Genomic DNA, 20,091 nt, shown 5'->3' on the forward strand with positions numbered 1-20,091 from the left:
TTAAATTTGGCTGCTTGTGTATCATATATGCTATCACCATTAGGGAGTAAAGGCAAAGAAACTAGCTTAACCTTTTTGTCTACAGTTTTATACTTCATCTCTACAAATGCTTTAGCTCGATTTTGTAGGCCTTTACATTCCTATTCAGCAAATTCTTTTATGACTTCAAACATGTCCAAAGTACATACATGTATGACACAGTTTTTAGCCATATTTTCAACATTAATGATTACTATAATTATAGTCATGTCAGCAAAATCAACCCATCAAATAGCCTTGAAATGCAATCATCTACAATCAAAATTCCATTTCTTAAGATCTTTTTTGGCTTTATGCATATACATCCTTTTCGCCCTACACATAGCTTCAATTCTCTTGAATCTTCTCAAACCATTTGTTGTCTATACATGGAAACCAACAATTAAAACCTTTTTCCCTTTATCAGAAGGCATAAACATCCTCTAAATAGCACTACATAGCCTCCTTTTATAGTAGTGCCATCTAAAAACCCTCAAATTCCAAGCATTTAACAACACTAGATAATCCTTAAGAGTCTCTCTATTACATGGATGATTAGCGCACACAGTCAAAAATTGCATTGCTCTTTTGCCATCTTTGCTCCTAGCATAAGCATAAGAAGACCTAGCATCAATCACTTTTATCTCCATCCTTATTGGCACAATGTATGGCTGCCCCAAGATAACTAGATAGCTGCAAGTATCTTGTATGAAGAAATGTTAGTCATCATATACATCTCCAATAGTCACTCATACATTGTATGTCTACCCCTAGATAACTAGATAACTGCAAGTATCTTGTACAAAGAAATGTTGGTCATCATATACATCTCCAATAGTCACTCATACATTGGGATATTTGGCATAAAGCTCACTAGGCGAGTTATTCGCAACCTGCATTCTTCAGCCATGGTGTGCATCCACTAACCAACCACCATTCTCATATAAATTACATGTCATAAATTGATTTCAAACCCATGATATAATAATGCAATACATGGAGTTTCCTATCCACTTAACTTCACAACCGTTTCAGTTGTAGCTCTTGCAAAGTGTGTGTGAGAGTAGTGACTTTTAGGAATGAAAGTGCCTTCCTCTACTTCTTAGGAGACTAATGTTGCATAACATCTTGTGAGTAATGTTGCTCACAATGACATTTTCAACCAATACATCTCTCTTTCCATCCTTAATCTTCCCATTTTCGGCTTCAATTTGCTTTAGGACAACAACAGAATCATCACAGATTCCCAATGAATGCCTTGTAAATCCATTTCCTCATCAACATCCATAAGTGCTTGACTAGGCTCTCCTACAAGCTTTCATTTTCCTTCAATGCTATCAATTATTCTAGCTTTTTATCCTACACTACATCTTCCATTGGTAAATGACTTTTTCAGTAGCCTTCTACTGCTCTATTATACTCCCTGTCATGTGCTTTGAAGTACCTACAACCTCATCATCTCTTCTCTTTTCCTCTAGAATAGCATCTATATTCTGCACTTTTACCAAATATGCATAGATTGTAAATGAATCCATTGGAGCATCCCATCCTGCCATACTTTGTTTATTTTGACTAGCACATGACAATTCAACCTTATGTATCTTTTGCTTCTTTACACAATCCAAAGCATGACTTTAGATTTCATGGCAACCTTGCATGTACGAAGAGAACCAAGGGATTCATCAATCTACAACCCATATGTTACAACATCTATGGCTACAAATGCATTTCTTATTACTAATTCCTCAAGCCTCTTCTACATATCCCCTTTTTTTAAATTTGTTCAAGAGGCAACCTTTTCTCTCTTGCATGAATTTTACCATCTTTTCAAAAGACCAAATGTTTGGCTTGCACATAACAATAAACCACACAATCACTCTTTTCATGCTAAAGAGTATCACACCATATATATTTATGTTTCCATCCTTCTCTAACACCCTTTTGGACTGCTGCTTGTTCCATTTCCTCCACTTTTTCGTCCAATTTTGTAACCTTCAGAACTAAGATCACAAAATCCTTTTACTAGCTTGCGCATTACATCCTCTTTTATGAACAGACCAATAGGCATAACTGGTGGATCAACCATACATAAATAGTTGCCTTTGTTGTAATTTTTGGTGCTTTCACAGAGATAGTAGCCATAGTCCCTGAATCTAATCGCAAATTTATTCTTTCTCTTTTTATAATTATAGTTATTTCTTTTGTTACACGTACCCAATTGGTTTTTAGCCCTATCTCCAATATCTCATCTTCCAAATGGTCTATCAATTTCTCTTGTTGGCTACCCTCTCCAACACCACATTGTTCTTTTTTCTTCATACCCTTCCCTTAGTCACTTAAGTGACTTTGCAAGTCTTTATTCCAGGTCCCACACCAAGATATCTTCCCAAACTCCATCTTGCTTGATCAAGTTCCACAAGTAATTTATTTAGTTAAGTTTATAGGAAGATCAACTCTCTTGCCTTGTAAAGTATTAAGGTTCAACTACCATGCTAAACAAATCAAATTATATAGAAGTGATGTTGACTTTATTCTTTCAACAAACATCCTCCTTCTATGATTTTTCAAGAGTGGCACTTACTAGGTATAGCCATACAACATGCCACAACTCGCACTACAAATGATATGTCAAGATGAGTGGCTATCATGACACACATTGAACTGCCCACTATGGATGCCTATGAAACCATGGTGATCTCGGCCCTCTCATCATCTAATTGCAAACAATTGGCATGACTAACCTTCACATGAGAAGGTAAAGGATGGCCAATAAGCTTACCATTTTGCATATGAAACCATTTTAAGTACTCTATATATGTACTCCTTTTGGGACAAGCAGAGATGTCTCTTAATGCGATTGTGCAGAATGTACATACCAAGTATGCGTAAGGTCTATCCCATGTCCTTCACCTCAAAGCTCTTTAAAGAATCCACAATTTAGCATGAGCACTCCTGGCTATAAGCATATCATCAACATAAAGCACCAAAGTAATAAGGCTACTATCACGTGCCTTCTTTGTGTATATACATGGATCCATAACATTGTGGGAATACCCTTAGGAATGCATGAAAGCACCAAACTTATGGTATCACTCCTTAAGTGCTTTCTCAAGCCCATAAAGACTCCTCTTCAATTTGTATACTAGGTGTTCCCCTACCTCTTTTCAGAAAGCCCTTTGGCTGTTGCATATAAATGTCCTCATATAGGTCTCTATGCAAAAAAATTGTCTTAACATCCATCTGATAAATATCCAAAATTAGCTTAGCAACCAAGGCCAACATCAAGTGTAGAGTAGTCATCTTTACCATAGGAGAGAAGATCTCATCAAAATCAACTCCATTTTCTACTTAAAGCCTTTAGCAACCAATCTCACCTTATATGATGACTTAGGGTGACCAAGGGTACTCTTCAACTTGTACATCCACTTGCAATGGTTTTTCTATAGCAAATCAAAATTGGATTGCATACCTCTCTTCCAAGAATGAGAATCACCTCTCCATATAACCTCCTCATAGGTAAGTGGCTTGATAGAGTCAATCACTATGACATAATCTATAGAGGGCTCATAGCGATCAAGAGGATGTGAAGATTTAGTAGAGCATCTCAAAATAGGTTGGGGGGGCCTACACAACTTGTCCTCTCTATCCAACACCATGATCCTACACAATAGGCAAATCCTAGGTCACCATATCATCAACAACTGCAATAGGTTGTCTTGTTGGGATTGGTTGTATTATGACAAGAGGTTCCTCCTAAAAGATCACCTTACGTACCTCAATCATGTGCTCTAGTCACATATACATTTTATTCTCATGAAAGATAACATCATGGATGCGGATGACCTTTCAAGCTCGTGCATCCCTAAGACGATAGCCCATCTCACCTACATTGCCATAATCAAGAAAGATGCATTTGACGGACTTTAGATCCAACTTATTGTGCTTGTCTTTGGGAATATAGCACAAAGCCTCGCATTCAAAGACTCGCAAGTGTGCATACAAGGAAGGTTTACTAGACCATATCTTCTCTATAACTCTACCACCAACAACAATGCATGGGGATCTATAATGAGATGCATGGTAGCAGTAATTGCCTCAGCCCCCAAGAGTGCTTGGTAAGCCTACTTGACTAAGCATACAATGGACTCTTTCCCAAATAGTTCTGTTTATGAGCTCTACAATGCCATTCAGGGGTGGAGTGTATGGGGCACCCAATCAACTAATACTTAATACCCATCTCATCACATAGCTTCTTAAAAGCCTTAGATACATATTCTTAGACCATGGGAATTTTAGCCTATACCTAGATTAGTTCCAACCATGGCAAGAAAGCACTGAAACATAGCCAGACATATGATTTTTGCTTAATCAGATAGGCCCAAACCTTATGTGAATAGTCATCTATGAATGCAAGAGAATACTTTTTACTTGATGCTAGGAGACATAGTCACAGTGGATTCCGTGAGATTTTACAGTGGATTCTATAAAATTTATTTGTTGACCGGCACCTCTACATAAGGTCGATTCCTTGTGCAAGAAGTTGACGGGGACGCCTGTCTTTCACGAGCATTTTATTAATTAATGTGCACGTGGGTGATTCCCGGGTGATTCCACAGCGGGTGATTCCATAAAATTCATATTACTTAATTAAGCTTTTACGAGTTTAGAGTACACACTCGAATTAAATTAAGGTTAGGACAATGTTCCAACCTATTTTAATTATTTGTAGCTGAAGACTGCTAGGTATTCACTATTGTTTGTTTATTCTATTTATAAACAATTGTGAATGCTTCAGTTGATGTGAGTAGGTAGCGGTCGCTTTGGATAGCACTGGGCATTAGTGTAAGTCCAAGCGTAAATTTCATAATTATGATTAGTTATCATAAGTATAATATATAATATTATGTATTTATATGATATTGTATTATTAAAATTATTACTCTATTTGTAAGTTATAAGTTTAAACTTCTTTAGTAATAATTAGATCATTGTCCATAGCAATATTAATTTATTTATTTTTAATATAGATTATTTTAGAATATGAGATTTAAGATATGATTTTATTAAAATAAGCTTTCTTTATGGAATACCTTGCTATTTTCTTAATGTGGTTAAGTTTTAAAAGGCTTTTCCAGCTTTCTTTATAAAAGCAACATGATTGCATGCAAAATAAGAGAACAGGGTGAAAATTGAGTTTTTTCATTTGTCCCTCATTCGGAATCGGAATTTAGAGCTTCAAGAGTCATTTTAGGAGTTTTGCTATGCTTCGGACACAATGGTGATGTCAAAACGTCAAGATTCAAAGCATATAATTTTCTGCAGCGACTACAACATGTTATAGGATACCTCTTGACTCTTAAATCTTTGTATTTCAATTGATATTTGTACTTTCTTTGTAATTATATGTAAGATATAAATATCAATATCCATATAAAACTATAATATATAATTAAGGATGGCAAACCATGGCTTTTGCCATGGGGGAGATTGGGCCCAATCGTGTGTTTTTCTCTTATCTTTCTCAATCTATTAAGTTATTCAAATCCTCTAATGTATTATAATGTTGTTTGTATTTAATAGTTGAGATTAATTTGTTATATTTTTTCATTAAGTTCTATTATGTGTGTCATAAAGTTGTTTATGATTGAGATTTGATTTGCTAGATTTGCCATGTGTTCCGCTGTCGAAGGGTTTTCGAAAGCAAAGTCGCAACCACAGAGGCCCTTGAGAAATTCCAAGACGAAAGATCAAGCAAACCAAATAATCAAGACGGATATGATGCCATGGTTTAAGTGTATTACAATTTTTGGTTCAAGTACAAGCAGCAAGACGGATCAACCAAGAGAATCAATCCTCTCAAGAAAACCACATCAAGTTATAAATAAGAATACAAGAGCATCAAATATGTCATCTAGTCTTCAAGAGAATGTCTTCAAAATAGACTCTTCTTCAGCTGATGGGTCAGCTAGTATGTGTCTTGAGTGCAGCGCTAAAGTCAGTGCCACTGGAATTCGCCCAAGTTTCAATCTTTTGCCTTTTAAGCTTTTCACGCTGGTTTTCATCTGATCTACCATTCTGAAATTTTCCTGAAGTCTTGCTAGTTGGGAGTACCTTGCCATCATCAGTCATAGAAACATCTGGTATTTTCAAATGTGCAAGAGCTGCAACTGACGCAAACAAAGCAGCATCGAACACCGATCCATCAGAATCAAGTTAATACACATCCAAATAGGCCATCCACGATGCCTTGCATACATAGCTCTTGTAAATCTACCATTGAGGAACTTGAAAGTACATATGTAATCTGCTCTGTGATCACTAGAGCTTCTTCAAATGGTCTGCCAGGACATCCATAGCACCACTGGATCTTCAGCCTTTTTGCCACGTGATTCAAAGTATATACAGAACATCATTTACACTCCCAATAATGGACATGATAGAGTTGAATATTGAATTGCAGACCAAATATGAAGTTTCGCATGTGACTGTACCACTTGTCCCACAGAGCTTGATTGACATGTCACATGCAGGATACAGGTTGCTCAATCTGGTGTGATCCTTATCACCAATAAGGCCCATCTCAAAAGCATAATATGCATATGCTTTGTACTGTATCTCTGGATCTGTAAGGCCATTGCCAATAGCAAATCCCTTCAAGTTGATTGGTAAACCCTCTTTCGCTTTGTTGCTCATGTGAATGCGACCAGTAACAACAGGAACGTAGTGTCCAGCATATGATTCTCTAGTAACATAGAACTCATTTCCTAAAAGCTCAGGATATGCTTCATAGAAGGCCTGCAAAAAACTGTACATATCGTCACTGACGCCATTCTCATCATGCCGAATGTCTCGAATATCACTATTGTAACTAAAACCAGTCCCAATTGGCTGGTCAATAAATATTATGTTTGACACATGATTCCACCCATACTTATTCCAGATACGTGTAAGATTGTCAGTGATCTGAAAAGGCCCATTCTCATAAAAAAGTGTCAGCTCACTGCTACAACCAGGCCTGCCAGACGGAGTTTTTCTGGTCTGCCCAGATGCCTTATTTGCAGGCACAAAAGAAGATCTAAGTGACAGCCTGTATGGAAGATAGGAATTTCAAAGCTCAATTGTGATTGAAGCCCAAGAGCACAGCAGTGCCCAAATGTTCATAAGGATGCTCGGATGACCATAAAAAATCTGCGCAGCGCTCCTCCGAAATGAAGTAAAATGCCTATTCTGTGAGAGAGTAAAGGTGCCCTGTTTTAATGACACTGCTTCTCTGTAAAGCAGTAAAAACAAAAAGCCAAGAATTTGTAGTTCTTATCGTCTATATCTGTCTCCTGTCGTATGTTAAGATAAGGTGAGAGAGGCGGCCCTCAAGGCACAATCGAATAGGGGCACGGGGCAATGTCCGGGATTCAGATAAACATAGACGAAGGGATGAAGGAACCTCAAATCCTCTCTTTGGTAATCCCTTTGCCAATAGTCCCTTCTTCTGTCTCTCTCTCACAACGATCTGTTGGAAGAGAGAGGGCTTTCCTGCATGAGAGCTTCATTCACACACCTCTTCTTCCCTTCCTCCTCCCCCCATCATCGCTCATTTCAACCCCGAATCAAAGCAGGTCGAAATCCTCCTCTCGAAATAGCCATCCGTCCCCTTTCTTTTTTCTTTTTCCGAAGTAGCCAGCTAATTTGCTCCTTCCCTCTCCACACCGTCAACTTCTGGAGGCAGAGAGTCTGTAACATGCACAGGCTCTTCACCTTTGATCAAACTGCTCCTCTCTCTAACCACTTCCTCTTCATCTGACTTTGCAGACACAAGCTCTGTATGTATTAAGTGGTGATCCACTTAATCCTCCATAACAAGAATATCACTCTATGTTTTCAGGATCTCAATTCTGTTTTCAGCTACACCATTCTTACATTCAGTAAATGGGTGAGAACTCTCTCTCTCTTTTCTTGAGCAGCTCTTTGGTTCATCATCAACACTTTCCTCATGCTTGCCTACAATAGTCTTCAAGCTCTCTATGGCATCTATGTTTCTTTCACCAGTTATAGAGTACAAAGCACAAGACCTTCAAGGCTATCACTCCCATTAGCTTCTTTGTCAATCATGTCCATTATATCCTCTTCAACCTGCTCCCCCTAATGGTATCCACTAGCCCAATTATTTCCTGCGCCACCTCCGTGATCATCAACAAACACATTTTCATGGTTGTATAAGTTCCTATACTCACTGTTTTGTATTCCATTGATGACCCTGGTCTTCTTGGACTCCCTTGTCGGTACCATTTGTATCTTCAGCATAAGCAAACAACTTGAAAAGCTCAGGAAAACCATACTCATTACAGATCTAGAGCCCATTCTCCTTCTAAATTGTTTGTAACAAATACCAGATTCACTCCCAAACAGCACTTATCTCTTCTGTGAAATTGAACATGAACCAAGTGAAGGCAAAACGTTCAGGCAGAGCAAAGCACAACGTCTAAGTATGTACAAAGTAACAAATGTCACACACACAACTTTTTGGTGGGTTCCACACCTCGGATGCGCAGTAGTATGACACCGCTTCGTAACATTACCACCCAAGGACTAATAGGGCATGGGGCTACAAACATTTAAATGCACAAGAGCCAAAGGCTCACCCACACATATAGAACCAACCTTCTTATGTGAGTTACAAGTCTATCTGCCATACAAACCATGATCACATAATCAAAACAAGAATAATCTGAGGGTGGGAGGTATTGCAAATGGATCAATACTTTCATTCCTTTCAAAAACATGTATCCAAGGCAACGATGCCATATAGAGATACGTGGAAGATCAAACATGGTCAACAATTCCAAAAACAAGCAAAGGATAGAAGCTACCAACCTTGGCACCTCTAGAAAAAACAAGACTGCCACATGTAATATTCCCTAAAGAATCACCAAAAGATACATGTTACATGTCATCATCCAACCATTAAGCTTTTCGTCAAAGCCGGGACATTACATACTCATGAAGCACGAAAGGAGCACAAGTACCAAATTATAGTCTAACATCACCTATGCCAATGATATCTAATGCAGTGTCATCTCCCATTTTAATAGAACCTATAATATTATGGTAGCTATTAAACCATTGGCAATGTAGGGTAATATGAATGAAGCCTCCGAATCAAGAAGCCAATATTGAGAGTAAGTAGGCAAAGCACTGGTTAAATGAGTAGCATCCAAAGATGAAGCATCAAGAATGTGATCATCAAAATTGTACTCCAAGGCATTTATCTCCTCTATCTTCACATTGGACTTAGGTACAATCTTAGTGGACTTTGCATTTTCTTGTAGTTTCCCCTTGCCTTATATTCCTATAATTGTGCACTTTATGGCACTACGGCCTAATGTGACTATGTTGCCCACAATAAGGACATGTCAAAGAAGACTTACAACTATGACATTTACTATGGGATCGCCCATGAGATTGAGAATTGCTCTTGTTGGGATGTGCATCTCTACCATTGTTGTTATGATCATTTCCACCACTTCTACCTCTAACTATAAGTGCATGAGAAGTGTGGGCTGCATCAGTATTCTTATTGTTTACTTCTTCTATAAATAAAGCATTCTTTACATCATTGCGTTTACGACCATCCTCAAGAGGATTAGCACTCATAAAAATATGAAATGTATCTCCTGACTCTCGTAATGTGACAAGCAAGAATAAAGACTTTATGTTATCCTCAAAACTTGATGCTCTATGAGATAAGATGGCAAAACATAGGGGTGTTGTCCTTCTTGTGAAGGTCTACAAGCTTCTTTAACCATTAGAACCTAAGATGCATGACTTTACTTGTGATAAAGATTAAGGATCTTCTTTCATAACTCATATGCACCACCCTCAGCAGAGATAACATTGAAATACACATATGTAGACAAAGATAGTATCGTAGTGGACTTGCATAACTCACCATTCTCATCCCCAATCATCTCTATCCCCACTTGTTGGCTTTTTGCCCCTTGCTTTCAATGGCTTAACTCGCTTCTTTTGCACCAACACTTGCCATATCCATGTCTCTCAATATTGGAACTTATTACCATCAATCTTTTAAATATCGAAGATAGCACTGTTGGCTAATGCATGAGAAGTATACGCCATAATGACTGCAAAGTACGAGAGTATGGACTACTATTGTTATAGCAAAACAACCTCAAAACTAAGTAAAAAAGGGTAGGCAAAAGGGCAAGAATAGTAGAGGTATAGCTTTCCACAAAAAACTTCTATCAAGAAAGTGTCAAATCAAAGTGTCTACTCTCTAAAAGGTTCCTAAAAACAATAGTTACAATAGTGCTATAGTAAAGGCAATAGTGTATGTGAATGCATCTGCGGGCAAATAGACAAAATGGCAAGCTCCTATTGCCAAGAATATCTAGATAGCAATCGGGATAGAAAGAATGCAACTAGTAGTGAATAGGCATAGACTAGCGATACCAAAGACTATCAAGCACTCAAAGGGTCAACCATGTATCCCATAAGCATATACATCATGCATATAAAAGATCTTAGGAGTAACTGTAGAGATCCATCAAATCCACAATGAAGGGGTTAAAGAGAAATGATGATCAATACATAACCAATATGCATGTATACATCACTGACAAATTGCTAATAGAGGTAGGTGTTGGTGTCCAAATCATAGGAGTCAAATCAACTCACAATCATAGGTAATTGCATCAAGTAGCATACATGAGAGCATATATCTAAGTTAGAAGAGTCTGACTATCTTAGAGAACTAATCTTTGCATAAAAGAACCAAAGCGAATCCATTAAATCAAATCTAGAATGGTAAGTGAGCAAGCAAGGCTCAATGCCTATACATCAAAGTATCCGAAAGCCCAATCGTATCAAATATACATTTGGGAGCACAAGTATAGAATAAGTCTTCACTATACGTAAGTGGGAAGATCGAAGCAACTAATTATGACCCAAATTAATCAAGTGTAGCTCAAATCCAAGCCTCAAAGCATGTCATAAAACATATTTGGGCCCAAACATTAGTGCCAAGCATCAGTACATACATGTGGCATACTGGAATGGCATGAAGACATAATAAGCACAAACCTTCTTAGTTAAAATACTTGCTATCCACACTGTATACAACACTAAAAACCTATCAAAGCTAAGCTATGCAAGCTCAATATATCCCAAATAGCACCTCAATACATTCATTGACAATCCCAACACTAATACATGAGCGTATAAGCATTAAGAAAGCTCAAACAGTGAATAGATGGTTGTCCTAGATTGTATATAAGAGATCTACTATGTATTAGAGTAATGATAGAGGTTGTAAGACTCCAAATGATGACCAAATGTAAGCCAATGATACTTAGACAATGAATAGTGTCCAAGAGTTGAAATAAGAGCCAATGGGCAGGAGAGTGGGCAACTTGTAGATCAAATATAGGAGCTTGGAAAATAGGTCAAGCTTGCATGTCTGCTGCTAGCTAACGTATGGTTTCTACTAAAGGTAACCAAGAACTCGACGATGCTCCACACATCCATAATGAGGTCTTGGAGCAAGTTGAACAAGTTGGGTGGTGGAAGAACTCAATGAATACCTCGGGAAAAATAGACAATGGCTACCATTTAACCTTGAGTAGAAGCCTCTTCATAGGTGAAGCAAATGACCGATGCAGCTCCATGAATGCGGCTCTAATACTAGTTGAAAGCTAAGTGGAAGGTAGAAACATGAGCAAAAGAAAGAAGAGAGCAAGAGCTATGGAGGTTCAAGCAAGAAGAGAGACACAGTTGTGTTTGAACTCTAACATTCACAACATGTGACTTGCCTTCCCTTATTCTGCTATCACTAAAAGAATAAAGAATAAATTGACAATGATGGGTGCTTGCCACCTATAGTATACAAGTGTGCGGGTACTGTATACAAGTAAATGTAGGTGGCTAAGCACATGCGGTCTTTAACCCCCACCAAGGTGGGAATTCTAATGTAGAAAGAGCTTGAGTTATTTTGTGCACATGTATAAAACTTGTGAAAATATCTATCCTATAATGGAAGGCATTCTATAAGTCTATATAGTCTACAAATTTCAAGATTAAAAACATGCACATACCCATGAAGCTCCATGATATCTAACACTAGCCCTTATGTACGTGTTTATCAATTATCTCATATCTACTAGTGAAACAAGTTATTTTAGAGAAAGTGCCTTTAAATCAAAACTCATGACAAGTACTAGGAAATAAGCTAAAATTCACACACATGGTAATATAGGAAAACTCAGAGTGAAAACAACAAAATTTCAAGTTAGGCAAGCTTATTTGACATAGGATGCATTTGAACTAAGTTAGAAAAGAAGAATGACTTTCCAAATTCAATCCAAAAGGAAAGAACAAGAGGCAAGATAAGAATGTTGTTAGTGGGATCCTCCAGTGTCTTTTTAGGTTTCTCCTTCATAGGAGGTGAAACATGCCCTAGGATCTAGCTAGCTCCCAAGAGACAAGACGAGCCATGTTGAGACATAGAAACCACAAAGGATGGGCATCAAAGTTGGCTCCTAGGAGTAGAGCCAAACAAGTTTTCCTTACAAGAAGAAATTGTAAATTTTTTTAATTCCTAAGGCCTAATGTCATAATCTAACCTTTCAAAAATAATTATCTTTCCCTAAGGCCATAATACAACAATTACACAATAAATAATAATTTCATATATAAGTGTATGAATAAGTTCATGCAATAATAGCTCCCAAAATAATAACAATCTTGTGTATCAAAGGCATTCCATTGGTAAATACAAAAAGCACTACATCCACATCACTCTAGCTATTAATCTTCTACTCTCACAAAAAACACAGAACACCTTAATCCCCTGCCTATCTACCTTGCATAATCTGACTAGTGTTACGTATGTGCACGTGTAGTAAGTCATACTATGCAATGAACAAATAATAATAACAAATATCTACACCATAAATAAACATCTTATTTCCATAGCAATAAATTAAATATCATAATGTTACTTGAAGGTTTAAAAATAACTATCTTCAATTGATTGAAAGAAACAATACAAGTGATTAAACTCAAGAACCCATACATTTAGAAGGACTCTCCCCCATTCTGTGAGCTCTCTCTCTATTTAGCACTTTCTATCTAATTTATATGTGAGCTCTCTCTCTCTCTCTCTCTCTCTCTCTCTCTCTCTCTCTCTCTCTCTCTCTCTCTCTCTCTCTCTCTCTCTCTCTCTCTCTCTCTCTCTTTCTCGCAAGCACATGACATGAGAGAAAGAAGTAAAAAATGGAATTCAAAGACCTAGATCATACCATGTCCACATTTTTAGTTGACTGGGCAATGTTGAATTAAAAACCTTAGAAGGGGAAAGCATTAGACCTTTCGATGAAAGTTGTATCAAGAAGTACTACTCTCTAAGTCATTCAAAATATGAGCCTATAATTCAAGGATTTGATGTCCCTATTGGAGTTGTTATAATTGCATAGTAGACTTGGTATGACTGATTACAACATGAAATAGTCAAATAATATGCTCATCCAAGACAGTCTAGTCATGTGCCTCAAGAAGAAGCATCTGGCTTTCATGTTATGGCCATGACTATTTATAGAAATTGACTCTAAAGATAAACATTCTATATCACATGCCTACCTTTTGAGTTAAGTTATTACAAAAGGGGGAGGTCAATGTAGATGCTCTCATTGATAAGGGTCCAACTTCCATACTCTTTCCTACTATTGAAAGCAAGTTGGATAATAAAAATTAGTGCTCGTGAAGATGAATTTGAATCCTTATAGTGGCACACTATAGGCCTTGCTTTTAAAATTTAGAATAATGGTAGAATGTTGAAATTAAAAGCTTTTATGTACTCTTTTATATTCTATGAAACATAGAGGACATGGAAAAAGAGATCCTTTTGGATGTTCATTCAAGTACCAAGTGAGTGCAATGTTGCTATGTTGATAATTGCATATACTTGAGTTTTCCACAAACCCAAGTTCTCTCCATTTTTAGTTTAGGGAACCTTGCAAATGGGCAAAAGTAAGAAATATCACATATTCTACCACCCACAAACCCAAATAGTAAAGTAAGAAATTCTACCACCCACAAACCCAAATAGTAAGGGGATAAGGACTTGCTAAAGAAAATCCTTAAGGCAAAGGAAAGAAGACAATAGCTAGTAAGTCCCAACCAACATAGAGAATCCTTAAGGCATAGGAAAAAAGACAATAGCAAGTGACTCCCAACCAACATAGCAAACCAAAAATCTTCTAACAAGTATAAGTGGAAATCCAATGCTAATGTAAAGATAGAAAGTAAGACCAATGCCCAACTTCCAAAAGCTACAAATTGTAAGTGCAAAATGTAAATCAAGCAATAGTGAAACCATGGATGTGGCATTCCTCTCCTAGTGGATGCTAAAGGTTTTACTCCTCAAGGCACAAGGACATTATTAAAGAAAACTGTCGATTGTGGTTTCCTAAACTAGTCCAAAGTTCACAATTCACTACAACAAGGACTTGTTGATCATGAATCTAGAGTAGTAATAATCCCCATCTAATGTTAGAAATGTACAACTTGAATTTGTTATGAAATCCATCATGACTACCAAACCTACCACTTGGGAAGCACAAGAGTACTAATCTGGCTTACTATCAATGCTAATCCAACCAACAAAACAAGAGTTTCGATGCTCAAAGATAGCACAATTCATTTATGGGTGGATCCACCACAATAGCAACCTTTTGTTTAGTGCACAACCTATGGGTAAAAAGATCCAATAAGAAAAGAAGAGCAAGGTAGAAAAGTTATGACAATAGCTTGATAAATATGGAGGTAAAAGACACATTCACCATGAAGTAAGTCTCTCCAAACCCAAACCATTTTTAATTGAAAAACTAACTATACTTGGAGGATGATCTGTAGAATGGTAGAAAAGCAAGTAGTAGAATTTGATCGAATTGTATTTGAATGCTTCACTCAATTTGATATAATATTTTGTACCCTAGCTAAAGCTTACAAAATGATAGATACGGGCATTACAAGAGATGCTGTTGTTGAGGTCATTCCTTGCTAGTCTACAACTTGAGAAGATCATGAGCACATCTATTTATAGAGGATCCTAATTCAAGAGGAGTTCTTAAAGACTATGACAAAGAATGAAAATTATTTAGCCTCATCTCCCCTTATGCCCCCACAACTAAAGTCCTAGACAAGGGAGAGATCAATAAGCTCAAACAAAAATCTTAGTCCACAAGTCCTTATGTGAGAGAGTGATATAAACATAGGACAAAAATGGCCTAGTGTTGGGTAGCACAATGCAATAAAAATGCATCAACACAACTTAAAATTGCATTTCCATGTCTCTCAATTTGATTGTCCTTGTGAGATATCTCAATTCTTTGCTAGAGTTATACCACCATCCTCTACTAGATGAAGTCTTACTAGAAGAAGACCATATTACGAGTCATTGTGGGATGCCCAATGTGCTTTCAATTTATCTCATATGTGATAGTCCTAGGCTAGCCAATAAGTGACTTAGAACCCTTAGAAGATCTCTAATATAATGCCAATTTCTATAATTGGTGAATGTTCAAGGCCTGAAACTATTCTTTGCGATACATAAATAAACACCCCAATTCAAAAGATCTTCTAATCATAACATATCACATATATGCCAAGAATCTTAGCTATGACCACTAAGCAAGAACCATACCTTGCAATGATAGGAAGCATTACATAATTGTTGTGCAGGGGGGAGGTGCCATACAAGGTAATGTGGTAAAGGTGAAGTATTGAGTTAAATATTTAAAAACCTTCAAAGAAACATTTTCAGGATTTGGTAAATTTCCATTACACTTGTACAAGAACCTTATATATATATATATATATATATATATATATGGTAAAGCATGGACCCATGGTACCCCACTAGAGAGGGGGAAGGGAAAAAACAAATCACTTTTACTTTAGAGTAGCAAATACCAATTCAAAATCAAGCCCCAAATCTAGTGTCTCTCTAAAGTATACACCTCATCATGGTGATCGCCATGTCTCAGCAATGATAAAGTGAAGAAGATAGTGGAGAAATGTGGCCTCTCTTCTTATGTGAAGGTGTTGTGAGGCCTGACCAACCAGATAGTCTACCATCAATGATGATAAATTGAAGAAGATAGTGGAGCAAGGTGGCCACTCCTCTTATGTGAAGGTGTTGTGAGGACCAAATCAACCATATAGCTTGCCATGACTTCATCAAGATCTATAGGATAGACAAGAAGGTGGGGATGTATTGGTTCATAACAAGCAAGAAGTGGTCTACTACAACATCATCGTAACACCTACTCTTATGGAGGAAGCACTAAGCATAATTCAAGGTGGCTTCAATTAGCTAGAAGAGCCAAGGCCTTCCTAGAGAGATGAAGAAACCTAAATGCAATCAGGCTGATTTGCTCTTTAGTGCTATTTTAAACAAAGATTTGCACCTTAAGGGATAAACCTTCCACATCATATTCACAAACATAAGGCCCAATGCTTATGTGACTAGAATTTCCAAAAGCCGTATGGAAAGCCTTGTAACTAGAAGTATTGTAAATAATTTGTGGATCCATGCGGTCCACAAGACCAATTGTGAAAGCTTTAAAAACTATCATTACGGATGCACAAGTGACAGTGACAAGTGCTGACATGAAAGGAGCCATGATTAACTAATTGAATGCTCCCTCACCTATTAGGACAATCCAAGAAGATAGATTCATGCACATGAGCCTAAGGAGACCACCAAGAAGTTGAAGCCCATCTAGGAAGCACTCAACAATAGAAGGATCTAGCTCCAGTAAACAATTTTACCACCTTTGATGACAAGAAAGAAGGAAGATCCAAAAATTGAGAGGATCAACGGTTGTTATCAAGAAGAGGGAAGTCGTAGGAGAAAAGAAGCTAGAATATAAAGGAAGAAAATAACAAAATAATGAATGTTGGCAAAGGAGAATAGAAAGAAAATTAAGGAAGATAACATACTAGCTAAGGTCATGAAGTGGGAGGAAGTGAATGACAAAATGTCTAAAGAATACACGATTAGAAGTGATCCGCATGAAAAGGAAGAATATCAAGCTACTATTGAGTAATCCTAGAATGAATTTGAAGTGAGCAAATTAAACCCATGAGCATGAGGATACTACAATGGACCCATTTTTTTCCATCCAAACAATTGCAACAAACCACGCAAGGGTTTTCTTTACATGGATATATATTTTTAATTTCTCTCCCCTAGTACTCATGTGAATCCTCCTCCCTCGGGGCTCGTAAAAATTCCCCTCCACATATGCATAAGAACCCCCCTCTCAAGAAATTTTTTAAAAAAGGAGAGGGGAGATGAGATGGGGGGTGGTTGCCAAACATGCCACTAACCTATTGACACCCCCCCTAATGATTAAGGGGGAGGTGAGATAATGGGGGGGGTGATGGCCTGATAGGCTGTTGACCTCCCCCCCCTCCCCCCTAATTAAGGGGGAGTGGGGGTGGCGGCCTGCTGGACAAGCTGTTGACCTATTGATGTCCCCACCAATAATTTAATTAATTAATTAACTGATCCCCCAACTCTCTACCATTTCGTGTTCTTCCCCTTGTTAGTTTATTGACAATGCCTATACCTGCCCCTCCCCAGCCCTTTTTTTTTTAACAAAAGAAAGGAGAAGAGAGAGAGAAGCTATGTACAAAAATAGAAAAGAAGAGAGAGAAGAAAGAGAATGATTGGAGGGAGAGAGGAAGTATTGTCAGACAGAGAACTCCTCCCCCTTAACCTTAATTTTTTGAGTAAAAAAAATTTAGGATATTTTGTATCTCTTGTCCCCTAGAGCTGACACATCATACATCCGCAAAAGTTTAATAGAAAAAATCATTTTTTAATTATTAAAAAAGCCCTTGTTAGTGACACTTAGCTTATAAATATCTAGATATTACATGCCAAATGGCAGTTTTATGTTTAACAAAAAGTTAAAATTTTTACCAACTAACATATAATAAATCTCCAAAAAATCAAGTCTATACTAATGCCACCATCTGACACCTCACAAGCTTGATGACACATGCAACATATAATTCCTCCTCTTCCTCCTTCTCCTCCTCTCTCTCTCTCTCTCTCTCTCTCTCTCTCTCTCTCTCTCTCTCTCTCTCTCTCTCTCCACACCTATAAATATAGGGACCAAGGTAATTTATAGAAAAGGTATGGGTGAAAAGGCAAAGCTATGTTAGTGAGTTGGTGAGTGAGTGAAAGAGAGTAAGAGTGTCTACACCAACTCCAAGGTTAATCCTTATTTCTTATTCCTAAACCAACTTTACTCTATTCATTTGTGATACCTCCATGCAAGTGTGTGAATATGGTGGGACCATCAAGTGAAGGGGATCCATCTAACATAGCAAGCCTATTCACTTCGACTCCTATCGTAGGGATGAGTAATGATAACATCAATTCCAATACCCAAGTAGATCCGTTTATATTTCTTTAATAATAATAATAAATACATTATGAATTTCATAACTAAGGTCATACAATTTTTAAAGGAAATGGTAATAAATTTAAGAGAATGATAAAATTACATTTTTAATAGTTTAGTTCCAAGATTTTTTTATTAGATTGATATTATTATAGATTAGTTAGATGTTTTTATATTCATATAATCATAAATATGTTAGGAGAAATTTTAAATATATTAAAAAAACCTCAATTTATGTTTTTATAATATCCTCATTAGATTTAACTTTGCAAACTATATATTTCATTATTTTTAACAAAATTTGGGATCATAAATAGCAATGATGAAAATAATTAATTAATATTATAGATAATTATCACAAATTAATAAATAGCAACTTTGATTATTAACAGTTTGACACTTCTAATTGTGACTGTTTAGGTTTTTTTTTTTCTATTTGAACAAAAGATATTCTTGCCCTTAAAAGCCTAAGGATATTTTATAATGATAGTAATTCCAAATTTTCTTAAATAATATTTTCTCTAGAAAAACCATAACCACAAGGAACCTATCATATTAAAACCTAGGATGTAAGCGAAATCTTATCACTCAAATTGACTTAAAATGATCAAAGTGACTTAGAAGGTCTTAGAGAGAAAAAAAAGAAAGACATGCGCATATAATTAGCAAAAAAGACAGTAGAGTTATGAAATTAGCTGATAAGAAGGCTCTGAGTTTTTTGCATTTACTTGAATGAATTAAATAATTAACTCTAATAAGTGGACTTTAGCATCCATTGAAAGATAGATTATCTTGTCACCAACAAATGAATTAAAATTATTTTTCACATTTTAAAAAAGTTAATGTCTTGGAAAGAACTGGTTGGTTTCTACTTGAAACCTAATTATGGTTACAACTTTTACTGATAAACATTTTCTATTTATGTCGAGATAAAGGGTTGTTTGAGTGGTTGCAATTTTCCCTTAGGGTCAACTGCTAGAGCTCGAGTATGAGCTATAATTATTTTGGATCCATGTATGAGGATTTGATGAGTGCCTAGGATGGATGGTCTAGTACAGAAGATTCTCCCCTATGGTAATGCATAACCATGTGGGGCTCTCATCAGAAAGATATCTAGAATACATGGTTGGTTCCATAATGGGAAAGAAACACATATTGTTTGATGTGGTTTAGCATCGAGATCCTGGAATTTATGGGTTGGTTATCGCTTCTTTGGTTTTGAGGGTAGACTTTGTATATATCTCTATGAGTTAATAATATATGATTTTATGAAATGTTTGGAAATGGCTGTTTTCTTTGTTTTTGTGTTGTGCCTAACAAAGATGTGCAACAAATCCTATATTAAGGAATAATTAAGGAAGCTACTTTTAAATGTCCAACAGTGTGGTAGCATGCTTTGTTAGATAATTAAAGTAGACTCCATTAAAAAAAAGGAAAGCAGGCAAACGTCTCTCCCTAATGGAAGGCATTCGATGCTGGGTTGAGCTGATGAGTCGGGGTGACCTCCTAACAAGGAATTGTGTAGGTCTAGAGTTGATTACACTGACTACCTTCTAGTGCTCGGTCTTAGAACCTGATCAAATGC

General features: G+C 36.8%; 1 pseudogene; it reads right to left on the reverse strand.

The window, feature by feature from the left end:
* Positions 1-5,979: 5,979 nt before the first annotated feature.
* Positions 5,980-7,600, reverse strand: LOC148013364 (serine carboxypeptidase-like 49 pseudogene; annotated as a pseudogene).
* Positions 7,601-20,091: the final 12,491 nt, after the last annotated feature.

The sequence above is a fragment of the Lygodium microphyllum genome, chromosome 26, assembly GCF_053477565.2.
Source record: "Lygodium microphyllum isolate KBCC chromosome 26, Lygodium_microphyllum_v1.1.10, whole genome shotgun sequence".
NCBI classification, from domain to species: Eukaryota; Viridiplantae; Streptophyta; class Polypodiopsida; order Schizaeales; family Lygodiaceae; genus Lygodium; species Lygodium microphyllum.